This window comes from Hippopotamus amphibius, chromosome 10 (genome assembly GCF_030028045.1).
Source record: "Hippopotamus amphibius kiboko isolate mHipAmp2 chromosome 10, mHipAmp2.hap2, whole genome shotgun sequence".
NCBI lineage: Eukaryota > Metazoa > Chordata > Mammalia > Artiodactyla > Hippopotamidae > Hippopotamus > Hippopotamus amphibius.
The window spans coordinates 114,974,023-114,992,394 of record NC_080195.1 but is presented as its reverse complement, the minus strand read 5'-3'; positions in this window follow the sequence as shown (position 1 = coordinate 114,992,394).

Genomic DNA, 18,372 nt, shown 5'->3' with positions numbered 1-18,372 from the left:
AGCGTCTGGTGGTGAAAACGGGTCTCCTCCCACAGCTGCTAAACCCAAGGCGGGACTGACGCCGCCCCCGGGGCCCTGCGGCTCGGCCAGCGCCCTTCCAAGCCCCTGCTCCATCGCGCTCCCCACGAGGCCTGGGGATTGGAGCTCACGTCTTCACTGTGGGCCATGCACATCCTGCCTCCCCGGGCTCTGCCGGACCCCTGGTCCATGCAGGGTTGATGCTGACCAACAGGTGGCTCAGCCGTGTCCCTGCATCGTCCTCCCTGGGGACCCCCGTGCTGGGTGGGAGGGACCGACCTCGGGGTGCTGGGCCCAGCCACTGCAGCTTCTCAAAGCCTCACCTCCTCCGTGGGGGGGACACAGTCCCCGATGGGGTGAGGTCGACGAGAGGGCTGACAGGTCACACGTGCAGTCACGCCTCCAGGGTCTGCCCACAGCTGGCGCACAAGGCGTTGGTTCCCACCCACCAGGGGGACGCGTGTGGCCCCTGGGCCCTGGCGCCACCACGTGCCCCGCCTCACTCTGCTGTGCTGCACTTGCAGCCCAGAGCCTCGCAGACGTTTTCTGAACCCCGCCTGCTCCCCACGCGAAGGCTCACCAGCCCCCCTCCCCCCGTCCCCATTTACCAAATCCCCAGCTATTTCCTGCAGAGTCTGTGCCCATCTGCCCCTTAGAAAACCCGCACACAGCTCGTGCAGGTGCCAGGGTCCCTGATGCCTGTTTGCTGCCCCTGCTGGGTCTGCAGGCCTGAGGATGAGCAGGGTCCAGACAGGTGGGGGCAAGGCAGGAGGAAAGGCTGCGGGGGAGGCAGCGTCCCACATCCAACTTAGAGGTGCCGGGAGCCCAGGGGGATTGGGTCACAGGCCAGCGGACAGAGGGCCGGGGAGGGAGGGGCGGGAGCAGGCAGACAGGTCAGGAGAGAGGCGAGCGGTGCAGAGGTCTGACTCTCTTGGGGCTGAGAACATACAGGTTGGGCGGGTGTCCTGGGGGTTGTCCTGCTGGTGCTGGACGTAGGGGTGAAGGGGAACTGAGGCCGGGGGCCGCCACGATGGGGGACGCGGTAAGAGGAAGCCAGGTTAGGAGAGGGTGGTGTAGCAGGAGCCCCCGGGGCTGCAGGGCAAGTGCTGGTGTCCTCAGAGGAGGGCAGTGTGGGGGGGATGGGCAGGGTCACTGGAAGCTGGGGGAGGGGACAGGACGTGCCCAGTGCTGTGGGGTTAAGACCCCAGGCGGTGACCAGGAACAAGGGGCAGAAGTCAGGTGGACAAGGCTGGCGGTCGGTGGCTCCAGTCCCCGGTGGCCGGAGGGTCCTCGTCGGCGCCCTGGGCTCGAGTGGCCAGCAGAGGCCCCTCGGGGCTGACTCACCGGCTCGGGCAGGGCAGAGCTCAGGCGGAGATCCAGCCCACCCTCCACGGCAGAAGTCAGGGTGTGCCCCTCGGTTTCCATCCAGAAGTCCGGGGGGCTCTTGAGGAACAGGCAGTCCCAGCTATGGGCCTCCCAGGGACCCCAGAATCGGTGCTTTTTTCTTCACTTCCATGTCTTTTGTGGTGAGCACTGAGAGAGGAGGGGATCTTTCTGGCCACAGCGGCTTGGTCTCCAGCGGGTCTAGACCCCAGATTCTGCAAACCTTCCCTCCAGGGCTGGCAGCCCCAGCACCACGCCTGCTCGGACCACAAGGCCCCCCGAGGCGGCCCCTCGCCTGGGCTGTGGACACCCCCGCGCCCCTCCCTACATCCCACCCGTCAGCGCAGGTGGGCAGCGGTCTGCCTCCGGCTCTGGACCTGCCGTGTCCCGGGAAGGTCTGGGTCCCCTGCCGTGTGGCAGCGTGCCCGCAGGGCAGACACGGCGGGACACGCTGTGCGGGAGCCGGGCCCAGGCCCGGCCTCCACGGCTGCTGCCGCCCACAGCTCAGGCACCTCTCGGAACTGTTTTATTTTTTTGCTGTTGTTGAAGTGTGATTTGTGTGCAATAAGGGCCGCCCACTTAAACCGTGTAAACCAGCGTGTTTGACGAATGTCTGCACCCATAAAATCACACCATGATCAAGATCCAGCATATGACTGTCACCCCAAAGCTTCCTTGTGCCCCTTTGTGGCCTACATCCACAAACATAGGCCACAGGCAACCAGTGGCTTGCCCCAGGCAACCACTGATCTGCTTTTTGTTGGGGGGATGTGCACTGGTGTCAACTTCCTGGAGGCGATGAGGCCGTTGCTATCAGAACCTCCTATGACCACCTCTCCTCTCCAGCCAGGCTGGCCTGCCCCCTGGAGCACCCCAGCACGCCACGGCCCCAGGGCCTTTGCATGTGCTGTTCCCTCAGCTTGGATGGCTCTTCTCAGGTGGCTGCCTCCTTGCTTCCCTCAGGTCTGCGTCCACATTTTCAGGGAGGCTTCCCCCGTCCTGTGTTAAATGGCCACCCCAGCCTCTGTGCCCTGTGCTTTGCCTTCGTTCCTGTCCGGCGCATCTGGTTTCACACATTTGCCGGCCCTTGTGGGTGAGCGCAGGGAGAACAGGCCTTTGTCTGCCGGGCTTGCTGCTTTGAAGCAGCGTTTCAGCTCCAGCCTCCATCACGTGGGTGCACGGGGTGGTGAGAAAGCTTCCGGCGGCCAGTCCCATCTGATCCCCTGAGCCTGCCATGGTCCATCAAAATGAAAACACCACAGACGGAGCCACACACACAGCTCCGCGGAGGAGAGGGCATGGGGCGGGGAGTTCGGCTTCTCTGTCACGTGGCCGATGGTCACAGCTGACCTGGAACCCAGGGCTCCTGAGTCCAGGTTGCAGGTTCCTCGCGCCAGGCACACTCCCGCCTTCCCTGGGTGAGGGGCGCTCGTCCACCGGGGGCAGGGCCAGGCTCTGGAGCCAGACTGCCAAGTCTGGAATCCCGGCTCCGTGCCACCCTGCATGACATGCTCACTAGTGACCACCTCGCAGAGGTGTGCAAGGACCCCGGGTCCCAGCTGTGAGGGTCAGACAGCGCCTGGCTGCGCGGCAGTGAGCCAGGTGGGGAGGGGGCGGGGAGCTCAGAAGTCACCCGCGAGTGGTGGCCGGGAGGCCGGAGCCCACGGGCCCACCCCGCCCCCAGACCCCCCCCTACGGCGCCCCGCCCCCTGGTCAGCCTGCACACCGCCCGCCTCCCTGCCCTGCACCCCCGATGGCTGGATGGCACGCAGCGGGCTGTAGATTGGTAGGCAGACGCCCCGGAGAGCTAAAAGCAATTATCAGCACAGACAGCGAGGCAGTGATGGAGCTGCTGGGTTGTGAAAACTGATCTCCTTCCGCCAGGAGAGGTTACCCGGCAGCCGGCTCACTCATTCACGCCACGAACCACCGTCCTCTGCCCGGAATGAAACAGCTGAGCCGTGTCCCCCTGAATGGCCCTGAGAGCCCAGTGGACAGAAGCCCGGCTATTTCATAAGGAGCTTAAACAGAGATTCTCCTTCAGGCCCTTAAGCACATGTAAACACACGTCTATTTTTACATGAGTTACGTAAGCGTGTCCTCTCATTCATTGACGGCGAACACGTCCCTGTGAGGGTATTTCTGCCTAGGGAAGAGCTGGCTCCCGTCTTTCCAGCTGAAGCCACAAACCAAGGTGCTGGGGGTCCCCAGGAGAAAGTCAGACAAACGTGAAGTGGGCTGGGGCAGGAAGGACCTCATGCTGCCGTGGCGCTCCACGCCGGGCTGGGGGCTGCCTTTGGGGTCTCTGGCCACAGCACCACAGTCAGGAGGGCGGCCTGTCTGTGGACACTGTGCAAATCACCCTGAACGCAGACGTGAGGCTTCTGGATCAAGATTGGAAATGGACGTTGATCCGTTTCCAGTCAAGGCCTCCGTCCCTTTTCCACGGGCACGTGTGTCTGTGTCTGTGTGATTCTGGTCCTGTGCCACCACTCTGTCCCTCCACAAGGGTCCCTCCTGCTGCCCCAGGGTCCCTGCAACACCCCTGCCCTCCCCCACTCCAAACTCCTGGCAACCTGTCCTCCATCCCCGTAATTTGCTCATTCCAGTGGAATGCGGGAGAAATGGAATCAGACATACGTGAGCTTTGAGACGGGCCCTTCCCACTCAGTGCAGATCTCTGCAGGCCCACGCATGGTGTGTCGTGTCCGTTCCCATCACCACTGAGGAGGGTCCAAGGGGTGGCTGCACCACATTTCGTTCTTCCATCCAGCTCTCAGACACCTGGGTTGTTTCTGTGTTTTGAAGGCTGTGAAGAAAGCTGCCCTCGACAGTGGTGCGCAGGCTCTTGTGTGAACGCAAGTCTTTTTCTCTGGGATAAATGCAGACTTCTGGTTTTGTTTAAAAAACAGAAACAAAAAACCCAATTCTTCCCCAGAGCGGCTGCACTATTTTCCATCCGTAGGAGGGCGCCAGGGCCTCCACACCCGCCGGCACTGGTGCGGTCACGGTTGTTCTCCCGCCACCCGGATGCCAGGCAGTGGTACCTCACTGTGGTCTTGCATCCCCCAAAGCGAAGGATGGGGACCATCTTTCTGTGCGCTGTTTGTAGATCCTCTTGGGCCAAGTGCCCATCTGCGTGTTTTGCCCATGTTCTAAATGGATTGTTTGGGTTTTTACTGTTGAGTTTAAGCGTTCTTGGTACACTAGTCCTTTGCAGGATGTGTGGTTTGCAAACATCTTCTCCCAGTCTATAGCGTGTCTTTCTCTGCTCTTCACATGGGCATTCGCTGAAGAGTTTTGAATTTTGATGAAGTCAGGATGTGGACAAAATGAATCCGTAAAGAGTCCATAAAAGAAATAGAAAAGTTTTATTTGAGCCAAGCTGAGGGCAATAGCCGGGAAGACAGCCTCTCAGATAACCCTGCGAACTGCTCCGAGGAAGCAGCGCTTTCAGCACAGGTTTAAGTCTGGTCAGAACGAAGAACATTCACAAGTCAGGGATGCATTCCTTCAGGGTTTCAGAAACCAGACCAGCACGTGCACAACGCGTCAGGGTGGCCTTGGCGCCCGGGAAGGGGTCTTCGCATCACAGGAGGGCCAGCACTGGCGTCCCAGGAAGTGGGCATTTGATCTTTGTTTTTAACACAGATATTCTTTACTTCTGGTCAGTGCGCCCTCTTCTTCAATAATTAAAGCAGATGTACACCGTGTGTCTGCTGGGCCCCAGACAGGTGTCCCGGTCAGCATCGAGTGCAAGGTAACTCACCTGTAAGCCAGGAGGCCTTCCCCAGGCCTCAGTATGTGGAAATCTCTCTTATCAGGTTCATTAATTTTTCCTTTCTTGGATTGTGCTTTTGGTGTCAAGTCTAAGAACTCTTCACCTAACCTCAGCTCCTGAGAGACTTTTTATTTTTCCTAAAAGTGCTATCGTTTATGTTTTACACTTAATCTGTGATCTACTTGGAGTTAATGTCTGGATTATTAGGGGTGAGACTTAGGTCGGGCTCCTGTTTCAACCCCTGAATTCCCTCCCGATGTCTCCAGCACCGTTATTGACGAGGCCACCCTTCCTCTGTTGAACTCTGACCTTTGTCCGCTATCAGCTGGGCGGATTCCCGCGTGCAGTTCCTTTGATCTGCGGGTCTGTCCCTCTGCCAGCACCACGCCGTCTTCATCCCTGTGGCGTCAGAGCAAGCCTTTGCATCGGGGAGAGTACCTTCTGGATTTTGAACCCTGTGAATGTATTACCCGTTCCAATGTGAGAAAATAAACATTTTTAATTAATACAATCGGGATGTGGGTAAAGTTCTCTTCTTACAGCGTTTTTCTCCTTGAACAGCTGCCCGTTGGACGGGTGTTCCCAATAGAGCAGCATTTGAGGACCATTCCAGGGCAACCACAAATACGCTTCTGCTGTTTACCTTTGGGAAGGCAGATGGCTGGAAAGAGCAGGGGAGATCAAGGAGGTTGCAGCCCAGGGCCCTGAAGCTGCCTTGGGAATACTGCCCTTCTGAACAATATGCATTTGAGGACAGGATGTACGGGTGCTGCTGGCTTTTCTGCTGGGGTGGGGTAGCTACTCCAGCCTCTGCAGGGCCGGGGTGATTCCAGTGTCCAGGGTCTAACTGGCAGCCCAGCTCACAGTCTGGGGGCTGAGGTAAGCAGGTTCCCAGGTGAGCCTGAGCCCCTGGGTGGACCCCCTCCACTCTAATCAGTCAAATGAAGGGACGGCTCATTGCTGAGCTGGGTTTTGTTCCCGGCTCCAAACAATATCACCAGGACCTCAGCCATTGTTTATCCTCCTCTGTCAAACAATCCTGCAAATGAGAATTGGTCAATAAATGTATCCCCTGGGCTTCTTTGGGTGGTTTTACCACTTCTATAGTTCAAAGATAGGGAAAAGAAGGGCCGGTCTTTGATACCTTTGAGTCAAGGTGGTTCAGCCGTATCTCAGAAAGTCCAGAAAACTTAAAAGACAGAGGCTGGCGTCCACTGAAAGCACGGTTCGTTCTCTTCCTTCAGAAGCTCGCTGTCTGCTGAGCCACAGACACGGTGCTAAACACTGGCCAAGACGGTCTGGCATCTCAGCTCTGCACTAAAGGACCACCCACCGAGGGCACACCGCTCCCCACTCAGGACAGGACTGCCCTGGGCTTGGACCATCACGTTAGGATGCGCAGGGGAGCTTTCAGGACCCCAGGGCCCAGGCTGCACCCCAGACAAGGCAGTCAGAACTCCTGGGGTGAGGGTGTTTGCTGAGGCCCCAGGGGCTCCGTGTGGAGGCGGGTCTGAGCGCCCCCGTGCTGGGGTTTCTGGGAAGAGCGAGGTCGCTGGGGGGAGGCGTGAAGATGCTCTCAGTGCAGCCTGAAAGAATGAGCTTGGCCGAGGGGGGCCCAGACCACGGGGAAGGCCAAGCATGAAAATGACGAGAACGCGTGAGGACGAGGACACCCGTATTCGTTTCCTAGAGCTTCCGAAACAAATGATCACAAACTTGGTGGCTCAGAACAACAGAAAATTTTCTCCCACGTTTCTGGAGCCAGAAGTCTGAAATCAAGGTGTCGGCAGGGCTGTCCGTGGTCCTTCTGAAGGCTCCAGGGGAGAGTCCTTCCTGCCTCTCCCAGCTTCTGGGGCTGCCAGACGTCCTGGCGTGTGGCATCTCCCCCGCGTCCGTCTGCCTGTCCCTCATCAGGACACGTGCCGTGGCACTGGGGCCACCAGTAATGCGGGATAAACGCCTCCCTCAGGCTCCTCCGCGTGATCACGCTTCTGGGGCAGAGGCAGTGGTTCTCGGTACCAGCACATGGACGTGTTTTGGGGGCCACCGTCCAGCCCACTGTAATACTCAGGCTGACCCTTGGGGAACATGAACAGACCATCATGACCGATACGAAAGCGTCCAGCTGGTCCACTCACTGGGGGCAGGATTGCGGAGGCCTCGGATTCTAAGGAATGTGGGCGATCCGTGAGCGATGGGAAGACAGAAGGCCGGGCCCCAGGCCTGCCCCTGGGTGGGCAGGGTTCCGGGAGGGCCCGGGGATCACCCGCAAGAGGTCTGAGGTTACAGAGCCTCAGAGCTCGCCATCCAGGCTGAAGGCAGACAGGAGTGTCCCGACGCCTCTAACCTTGACCCCGTGAGCCACGTGCCCTGTGAAGTCATGTTTTTAATAAGTCCCATAGTTTTGTTTTGAATTGCACAATGATGTCACATTTGATGTTTACGTGCTAAAAGTTAATTCGTTAAACTTAAACATTGTGCGCCACGGTTTCTGAAGCCCCGTTTTGGTCCTCTATTTCCCCGCAGATTAGAGACTCATAGAATGGACCTGTCGTCTCTCAGCAGCTCTGCCAGATCCCGTCCCAAAGGGCTTGTTTGGGTCACTGAAGAACGGAGAAGCCCTGTGGGAGGCGGCCCCATCCACAGAGATGACCATCTCGTTTCCTGGCAACCTGGGGGCGTAAACCCGCCCCCCCCTTGTAGCCTCAGCCTTCTTCCTACCTCATTCTGGGACGTGACGGGACTTCGTGGCTGGAAAAGTGAATATTTATGAAGAAGATCAGGGAAGGCCTCTCTCCGTCCCCTGCTGCCTCACGGTGGAGTGAACACAGCTTGGAACGTATGGGCGCCGGAGCTCCCTGCCGGCGGGGGTCTCCTCGGACCAGGCCTTCCTGTTTCCAGCTCTGCCGCATCTCCCATTCTGAGGGAGAATTCCAGCCCGCAGCCCACTCTTCCGCCAGCTCCAGGCTGCTTCCTCATGAACTTGTGTCCCAGCCTGATCTCTGCAAAGGGCCGGATTTGCAGCCACACGGCCGGAGCAGCCGGGCCATCGGAGTCCCCGCGGGAATGCATAGGGTGCCGTCTCTCCCACACGGCAAGCCAGCTTTGAGGGGAGAAAATGCAGCTGTGAAGGGAACGTCCTATCAGACCACGGAATCCAGCGAAACGGTGGAACCAGTCAAGTGCACTCTGGCTGGCCCTGGGGGAATGCACACCTTCCCGTCCCATGCATGCTGTGAAAGGTCCACGCTTCTTAGATGGGGCCCCGAAGGAGCCAGAAGAAGGGACAGACCCTTGGCGATCCTGGAGCTCAAGCCAAGGAAATTCCCCCAGACAGTCACCGAGTTACCAGCAGGACGCCGCCCGACGGGCAGCCCTGCTGCGCTGGGCACAGGGAGCAGCCCAGGGGCCGGGGGGGACGGCTGAAGGGTGTGTCATGCAGCCAACCCAGCGAAGCCTCTGGAAAACGGGGCCAGGTGCAAGAAACAAGTGAAGCCGGAGAGCTCACACGCGGGCCGGAGCAGTGATACAGCCGTGCGCACCGCAGAGCCGGGGCAGGCCGCGCTGTGCCCAGTGGGAGAGGGCGTTGATGTCGTTTTCAACACTCGAATTGCAGTAGTCACCCTTTCGTGGTTGTTTTGGATTAGGGGTGTTTGGGGCGTCGTTCTGAGTGGTGCTGCCTTGCCACGCCCTCCTGCAACCGCTTTAATCCCTGCGGGGTAGCCAGTCAGCCCCACGGACCAAAGCTCCCTCCGCACCCGGCCAAGCAGACGCCCTGGGATCTTGCTTACATCCGTTCTCCGCTGTGCAGCCCTTTCCTGGGGGCAGGGAGGAGAGACTCCTGCATGAGTCCATCACAAATTCCTAACCTGCTGTGTCCAGGGGCCGCCGTGAACTCCAGCTGGGCCGCGGCCGCTTTGATCCTGGAAGGCGGTGTTGGGGGTGGGGAGGGGGTTCCGGGAAGCCAGGGAGGCCTCCGTTGGCTGGCCGAGCCGGGAGCCCCCAGGAGAGGCCAAGCGGCCACCAATTTGGGGGTAATTACGAGGCCATCTGCCTGAAAGGGAAGCTCCGTGGAGTTTCCAGGAAATCTCTGCACAAACAGCTCCAGCGCTAGGCGAGGAGGAAAATCGCCCTTTCTGCACCCAGGGAGTTCAGACCGCGGTCCTGCAGCCCCTCCACCAACTGCTCTTCCCCAGATGGGCGGGAAACGATTTCTCAGGCTGCTCTCCCGTGGGCTGACTTCAAAGCGACCTGCAGGCCTGAGTCCTGGAGACCAGCCCTGTCCCCAGCCCTCGGGACCCTGGGTCCCAGACTGCATCCCCGGCTCCGTGGCAGGGATCGCCTGGCACCCCCACGCCCCCACCGCATGCAGGCAACGTTCTTGGCGCCCAGCCCTGTCCCCTCCCCTCTCTCCTCCCCGCTGCCCACATGCAGCGTCCGTGCTCTCTGGAAACAAGTGCAGCCTCTCAGGGGAGGGCTGGGGGGAGACAGGAGCTGGGACACAGCCCCCGGCCCACCAGGGCCACGGGGCTTCAAATCTGGAGCCCGCCAGCGGGCTGAGCCCTGCTTATGTTCTGAGAGCAGAGCAACCCCTCAGAGCGCTTGGGGCGGCGGGCGCTTTCAGATGCTGTTAGAGCCCTTGGGGAGGGGGCAGGGGAGCGGGCAGAGCCGGGGGTCCCGGGACTGTGGACGGCCTTCGTCCCTGAAGCCAGCCTCCTGCCGTCCCCTGCAGCAGGAGGGGGTGCTGCTGGCCTTGGGACAGGGAAGACCAAGAGGACAATGGCCACCGAGCGGGGGTGGCTCTCGTTCACGACCTTGACCCAGACGGACCCCGCAGGGAGCCCGTGGGGAGCAGCGCGGCCCTGGGGTTCTATTCCTGGGGTCCGGCTGCGTGTGGCTCACGTCGACCCCGCACCGCTCGGAAAGCGGGACGTGACTCACGGGCGCTCCGCCGCTGGGTTCTCCCCGAGGCCCCCCGCCCAGGCCCCGCGTGCCTGTCCGCCTCTCGCGCAGCGTCTGCTCCTCGGGCCCCCCCTCCCAGCCCACCCCCTCCGCGGGGTCCTTCCTCCCCGCCAGGCCCGGGCCCGCCATCGCCCCCAGGTCCCAGGGGGATGGCCCCCTGGTTGACGGAGGGGAACCGGGGACGCGCAGCCCCACGGCTGGCCCAACAGCCATGAGTCCCAGGACACGGGCTGGCACCCGGGGGAAGGCGGGGGGTGGGGGCTTGACATCACTTGACGAGACCACACCTGCAAGGGTGGGCAGTCACAGCAGGGCCCTGCGGGGTCCCCCGCTTTCCACCACTTCCGGCGAGGCGCGGACCACTGACCTCCCCGCCCCCAGCCAGCCTCCAAAGGCCCTTGGTCCCGGCCTCCCAGAATCCCTGTCTCCCAGGCCCCGCCCCTCAGGGCTCAGGGGCTCCCCCGGGCTCCTTCTTCAGCCCCAGCTTTCCATTGACCCGAGGAAGCCAGAACCACCCGGCACGGGCCCTGAGCGAGCATCCCTCACAGTCAGCGGCCCCGTGTGTGTCCTTGGGCAAAGGCTCAGCTGTGCTGACCCCCAGAGCCTGAGCCCCTGTCCTCGCCCAGGCTGGGGGTCAAGGGAGCTGGGTGCACGTGGGCGCCCGTCTGCACCACAGAGCTCCTGCCCCGTGGCGTGGACCTTTCCCCAGACCGAACACTCACACAGGGCTGCCTCCCCCTTCCTTCCGCCTCTTTGTATCTGCTGACCCTAAACACACACAACACTCGTGAGTGGGGAGTTACAGAGCCTGCAGAGAGCATCTCCCTCCCTCCCTCTGGTCATCCCGCCACAGTCCCAGCACTCAGGAGGCGCTGAAGAGATGCAGATGGAAACTAAAGAGAGGGATGGACAGAGAGACGGAGGCGGACACGCTCTTGTGCTTCAGGCCATGGAGCTGCAGGAGGAAGGAGGCCTCCACGACGTGAGGCGGAGACCCTGCTTCACCACCTGTCTCCCTGGGGTGAGAAGGGGGTCGTCCTTGACATCAGCCTCCACCAGCTTAAGCGACGCTGGCCGTGGATCTCGAGCTGAACTGCCAGCGCTCCCACCTCTGGGGAGTCGGGAGCGGGGGCCAAGCCTGGCCGGTGGCCCCGCCGTCTGCTCAGGAGCTCAGGGCTCCTCCACCGACCCCCTGCCCACTGTGGGGCTTTCTGTCTCCCAGGTAGGGGGGTGCACACCCTCCGGGCCGTGGTCTGGGGTGGGCCAGCTGCCCTCCACTGATGGAGCGTCACCCCTAGGCGGGCTCAAGGTGGGCGCTCCCGGCAGGACCTCGGGCTCCTGGGTGCCAGGGGCGGCGGCGTTCCTGGTTTCTCCACAGCTCCACCGGCGGGAGGTTTCAGCCCTTGGGTCCCCCTTTCCCAAGGTTTGGTCTCAGGGATTCGCAGCTGTTTGGGGGTCGGCCATGCTGACCAGGAAACTGTGGGGCCTCTGGGGCCTGCGGGGGGCCCTGGACGGGGCCCACCCTTCCCTTCCCTTCCCTTCCCCGCGGGTTTGGGCCCTGAGGGCCTGAGACCCGTTGAGGCTGGCGTTTGCCTCCCCAGAAATAGCGTCACCACCTCTCCAAAGGAGGCTGAAACAGACCGTCACACAAAAAGTATGTGGCCCTTCAAAAGCCTCCAGCCGTCTCCCAAGCCCCGTGGCCCAAAGCAAGCTCCGAGAGACCAGGCTGCCGCCCCTCCAGGTCCTGGACCTCACCCAGGACAGAGCCACGCCCAGCCCAGCCACCCGGGGCCCACCTGCTGCACGAGACGCTCTGCTCCAAGACGCACCAGCCCTGGAGGGGTCTGCAGAGGTGCCCCCTCCTCCCTCCTCGTCAGCACCCAGTAATGGGGGCTCCATGGCCAGAGGCCAGGAGAGGCCAGGGTCCACTTCCAGCTGTGACGCTTCCAATCGGCAGTCAGAGACCCCACAGCGGCGTTCGCTGAGCTACTCGTCCTGAGATGAGGGAAGTGCAGGGTCTCTGAGGTTGGGGAGGGGTGTCCACAGGTAGTACAGCTGGTGAAATGGGGAGAAACGTGCCGAGGTGGCCAGAGTCACTCACGGCTGGGAAGGGATGCAGCCTGGAGGGGCCGGGCGGTGAGCGTCTCTCCCTTCGTCCTCACCTGCTCGTGGAAGCGGGTGTGAGGAGCCATTCCTCGGGGAACCACGGAGGTGAGACATGTCCGCAGGATGGGGGCGCAGGTGGAAGGTGAGCTTACAGTCAGGGATACTCACTGAGCTTAAAGGCGGATTTGATCCAAGCAAGCCTGGACCGAAATGCTAAAATGTAAAAGAAAACATAGCAGACCTAAGACCTCTAATGTTTAAAAAGCAAAACTGTACACAAAATAAAATCAAGGCAATGACCCTTGGAATTTCTGGTTCATTCTCTGAATTCCAGCCCCACACTAGTTTTCTCAACAAACGGAGCACATCTGGGGCCCAAGGCCCCCACAGCCTGCATTCCTGCTGCTGCCTGGCCAGGCCGGGAGTCCTAGATACACCCCACATCCTTCTCACTCCCCTTCGGTGGAGCCTCAGTGTGGGGAGAGACGAGGGTGCACAGAGCTGGGAATCACCCGACGCCAGATCTCAGAAAGAGAAGCCAAGAAACGAAGAAAGCAGAGGAAAGAGGAGAGAGAGAAATGATGATAAGGGAGGATTTTTTGTTTTTGAGAGGGAAAGTAACCTTTGCCTTGGGGTGGGGTTGGGGATCACATGGCAAGAGGGGGGCTCAGACAAGGAGTGTTGGATGCCCTGAGAGTGAAGGAACAGCTTGTGCTGCTGTAACAAAGAGCCCCAGACATAGCAGCGGGACAGAGATTCCTCCTCCAGAGGCACGTGCATGTGGACCCAGACTCCTTCCATCTTGTTGCTCTGCCCCACTCACAATGCAGTTTCCACCTCACAGCCCAAGATAGCTGCTCCAGCTCCTTCCTTCTCATCTAGTTTCCGGGCAGCTGGAAGGGGTGAGGGGGAGTGTAGACACAGCCTTTACCTTTACCGGTGCATCCCAGAACTAAACTCAGCCCTCTACTCACAGTCTGCGTGGCTCACCTGGCTGCAAAAGAGACTGGGAGGTGTAGCTGTCACTTGAGCAGCCGAATACCCAGAATGGGAGGCCAGACAGAAATCTCGGCCATATTTGCCCAATGAAGTTGTTTCCTGTGCCACCGTGCCCGTGTGAGGCCACCTGACAGCTGCTCACTTACTCCCAAAAGGACCGTATTTACCAAGAGGTGACTAACTCCTTTTCCTCTTGTTTCACGGGTCAAACGTTGACTGTCAGTCTGTTTCCGTCTCTGTGAGATAATGTCACGTCACAAAGATGATTAAGCTCCTCTAGAAGCAAAGAAACTTGACATTCTGACTGACCCCAGAAGCTTGTTGAGGGGGAGCGGACACTCTCAGGCTTTATCCCAAGACCCCCGGCCCCACGGTTTCCTGTGAGGACCCTCAGTGAGCAGGGGTCTCAGCCCCAGGACGTCCTTCATGCCCCAAGCACCACAGTTTTACTTTTAAATGTGTGGTATATTAATTTATTCAATAAACATTTATGACCACTATAAACTTCTGGAATGAGGTGAATATTGAATTAAATAAACACGAAGCAAACATGTATCAGTCACCTACCGTGTGCTGGGCTTTGGACTACAAATGCAGAAATAAAACAAAAGACGTGGCCCTGCCCTCATGCGACGGCTCCGGAAACCTGAACACTCAAGCCCTCTGCCGGGCACGGCTCCTGGTGACAGGTAATGGCAGGCTGGCTCCTGGGAGCACCTCGCGGGCAGCAGCTGCAGAGAAATTAATAACAGTCTCTGAAAAGGCTGCCCCCGACCCCCCACCTGGCACGTGGCAGGAACTTGTGATTTTCTTTCATCCGTGAGTTGAAGAATCGATTTAGAAAATTGCAACCAGCTAAATCAGATCGCTGAAGGCGCCTCCCCGTTGGGCAGCTTTCCCCACGTGGCCCCGGAGTCAGGGTCACACCCGCCACCCACCGCCCTCCTCATGCAGGACCCTCGCTGCGGTCAATGGAATCGTCTGCAAAGAGCAGGCAGCCTGGCACGGGGGAGCCTGCCCGAGGAGCCGCAGGGAAGGGCCAGGTTTCAGGACTCTGGGGCTTCCTAGGTGGGTGGCTGTGACTTCAGGGGCCCAGGGGGCCTTGGACACCCCCGAGCTGCTGCAGGATTCTGAAACTGAGCAGCTTGGAGAGCGGGACCCTGAAAGGGGACCCCAGGGATGGTGCTCGCGGGCAGGAGGGGGCGCACGGGTCCTGATGGCCGCCAGCAAGCAAGCCTGGAGGCAGGAGGCTAGAACTGCAGCCGGGGCTTCCAGGGGGCTCTGCTCCGAGAAGACGGGCCAACACCCACCCTGCAGGGGACAGACCCGGGCACCCCAGCATTTCTCCCTGAGAGCGACTCCAACAGTCAGACTCACCAGGACCTCCACGTTGCCCCCCAGGTTCAGCCCACGGGCCGGTCTCATCCAAGCAGATTCACTGGTCGTGTCGGCAGGGAAATGATGAGATGATGACAATTAACAGGGACAAAGTTCCAGAATCTTCCAAGTCAACTGAAGTCGCCTGAAGCCCCAATTCTAGCTGTCCAAGGGGGCACCGTTCTCATTTAAGGGGCCCAGAGAATCTCTTTGCTCAGCAGGAGGGGGACAGTTGGCTGGAGAGCAGCAACGCGGGTTCTGGAAGGCGGGGCCTGGCTGGCCCAGCCCGGCAGCAGAGTCGCTGAGAGCAGTGGGTGACGGTGGCTGCCGCGGAGAAAAGCGGGGAAGTTGTCAGCATTGCAGGCACAGCACCTGCCAAGAGCCAGGCCTTTGGGTTTAGTTCCATCACCCCAGCAGCTTGTGTGGCAGGGCACGTCCTCCCTGCTTAGAGGGGACACGTGGGGTGCTGGGCAGCCCCACTAAGTGACACAGAAGCAGGAGAAGAGAAAGATGACAAACTCTAAAATGAAGAACTAGGGACTTCCCTGGTGGCACGGTGGTTAAGAATCCACCTGCCAAGGCAGGGGACACGGGTTCAAACCCTGGTCCGGCAAGATCCCGCATGCCACGGAGCAACTAAGGCCGTGTGCCACAACTACTGAGCCCACGTGTCACAACTACTGAATCCTGTGCACCTAGAGCCCGTGCTCCACAACAAGAGAAGCCACTACAATGAGAAGCCCGCACACCCCAACGAAGAGTAGTCTCCGCTCACCACAACTAAAGAAAGCCCGTGCACAGCAGCAAAGACCCAAAGCAGCCAAAATAAATGAATAAATAAATAAATAAACCATAAAAAGTTGTTTAAAAAATAAATAAAAATAAAACAACTGGCTAGTTTTCTTCCCCTTCGCTCACCTGAACTGTCTTTTTCTAAACCTTGGAAACCCGCAGGTCTGCTTTGCCTCAACCGCCGAGCCCACCTGCAGAGGGCACGGGGTTCGGGGGTGCTGCCGGGGGTCCCCGACACTCCCAGCAGTCACCCCTCGTCTTGATGTCGCAGGATGGGGTGCTGCGTGCTGTGTCCACCGCAGACCCACAGGCTCGACCGGCTGCTTCCCGGCCGCCCCCTCTCTCTGCTAATAGTAGAGGCTGCAGGCATGACACAGAGGGGGACAAAAGACACTTCTTTCCTCGGTGAGCTCGGCTCAGCCTGCTTGTGGGAGGGGATGGAACCCCTTGCGTGTGACGAGCCCGTCGGAGTGTAGGGGACCCGCACGGGGCCCTGGCGGGGGTCGGGAGGGTCCTCCAGGGGCAGTGGGGCTGCAGAGCCGAGCACAGGGCCCTCAGCAAGGTCGCTGAAGCACCCGGGTGTCCACGCGCTCTCCACGTCTGCCTCGGGGAAGCCCCTGGACCACAGCAGGGGCGCACACGTGGTCGTGACCCCGATGGTACCACTGGGAGTCCATCTGTATCACACAGAGGGGACAGGTACCGTCGCCCGGGATTGGGGCAGAGGTTGGATTTGGGGTCAGGCCCAGGGGGGCACGGATGGGGTCTGCCCTCAACACCAGCGTCCCCCCACCGGGCGGCCTGCTCACATCAGCACCCCGAATGTGTTGGGTTAATCCCAGGTGTTGCTGAACCCCAAGTTCTTGGGTAGCACCCACGGGTTGTCTGCATGTGCCCCTCGGTGGGAATAGTTCTTCCTGCGCTGTCCTGGGAGCCGGGGCTGAGAGGGCAGCGGATACAGGCGGTGACCAGCAGGCCTCAGCCACTCCGGGGGTCAGGTCAGAGGCCAACACAAAAATCTGCCCGTTCCCAGAACAAGGGAGCCCTTTAGAAGGGGCCTTGCGAGAAGGACGGAGAGGACTGCACTAGAACGAGTGTGCGGCTCCCCGGGCACGCAACGTGTAGCAGAACTCTGAAACGGCTGTTTTCACAAACTCAAGAAAAGGACCTCTCCTTCTGAAGGTGGAGAATCGAACGCACTGTTCAGAGCCCGGGAAAGCCGATAGCATCTGTGCCATCCGTGCAGGTCCTCCCCCCAAAGTATTAAGGTACATGTGAAAGGTGCTCTCTAATTCCATCCTGCCTTCCCTGAAGCGCTGCAGACCCCAGCGTGCGCCCTGTGCGGGTCTGTGACGGTGACACAGAGCGGCCGGTGTGAGTGTCCCCACCATGGCCAACAGGTGGCCTTCCTCATGTAGCCATCCATTCACTTACTGACGAGGTTTGGTCAAATGCCTTCCATTCGGTGATAATTTGATTTCCTCTGAGCAAGAGACGCTCTCCCCCCTGTAAGTTCCCCTGGGCACAGTCAACATCGCCCTGTAATGTAATACCCTGGTTTTGTAGTAAAAGGTGATTTTTCTGGTTGTTCAGGGACCCAGAGTGTGCTAAGTGGACAGTGGCTTGTCCTGCTCCCTGACACATGCGTAATTTATGAAGAGCAGGGGCAGGGCAGGCGTCATCCCAAACGAGTAGATCGTGGATTAGGGTCCCGAAGAGGGGAAGCTCTCTCCTGGGAAATGCTGAGCGTGGGGATGTTTGCATTGATTAGGAAATGGCTGGAGGCTGCTCTGGCTCTGACTTTCTCCAGGAGGTATCCACGCATTTTATTGTTAAGATACCACTGAGCACTCAGCCCCTGTGTTCTCTCCCAGATGGCTTTTCCATGGATACATTTGGTTCTTCTGATCTCTTTCCCCTTGTCGGAGAGGAGCTGTTTCTCCCCCTTGGCTGCATGGCAGGCATGGGGAGTGAGTTAATACTCTGATCCCCGCTCCCCTCCTCACCCCAGAGGCCGATGAAGTTCATGGTGAGGCTGACAAGCCTCACCTGCAAAGGCAGGGGGGCCAAGAGGCAAATTCTCCTTCCAGTGATTGAAAAACTGCTACCAAGTTTCTCCATGTGCCAGGCTCCAGAGACAGGAGAAGATGCACCTGGTCTCTCCGTGACCTCGGGAGTGAGACACATCAGGGCCACCCCTGCCACGTGGCCGGGAGGGAGGCTGGCCACAGGAACACCCAAGCATGAGCCAGAGCACCCAAACTCTCACTCAGGACACCAAGGAGGAGAGAAGGTACACGAGGAAGAGCCCAGAGCTGAGAAAGCCTGGACACCAGAGACAACGGGCCAGAGGCCCAGACAGGGAGGCACTAAGCCTGTGGGGTCAGGGTCTGTGCTGGGGCCGGCTGCCAGACCTTCCATGTTTAGGCGTGTGACCTCTCCACACCGTGAAGAGGGGACCTGAAGGCAGAAGTGGAGGGCAGTGCTACTTTGGACAAGTGGTGATAGAGAACCGTACTTCAGCAGCCTGCCAGGGCTGAGTGGGGAGCCCAGCTGTGAGCACAGGAGGCCCAGCCTCAGGCAGAATGTGACACGCAGCTCTGCGGGACCATCAGTGAGGGTCTTGTTAGAGTCACTCCTATTGCAACTCCCATCCATGGTGGGGGGGGGGAGGGCTTAGTTTAAAAGGGCATGGCTGATGGGAATTCCCTAGTGGTCCAGTGTTTAGGACTCTTTGTTCTCATTGCGAAGGGAGCAAGTTCGATCTCTGGTCAAGGAACCAAGATTCCACAAGCCGTGAGGTGTGGCCAAAAATAAAAATAAAATGGCATGGTTGAGCTCAAAAGCAAGCTAAACATTTGGGGGATCCTGAGAGGGAGCAGAAACTCTCCACAGGAATCAGAAATTGAGGTCAGGGACTTCCCTGGTCATGCAGTGGTTAAGAATTCACCTGC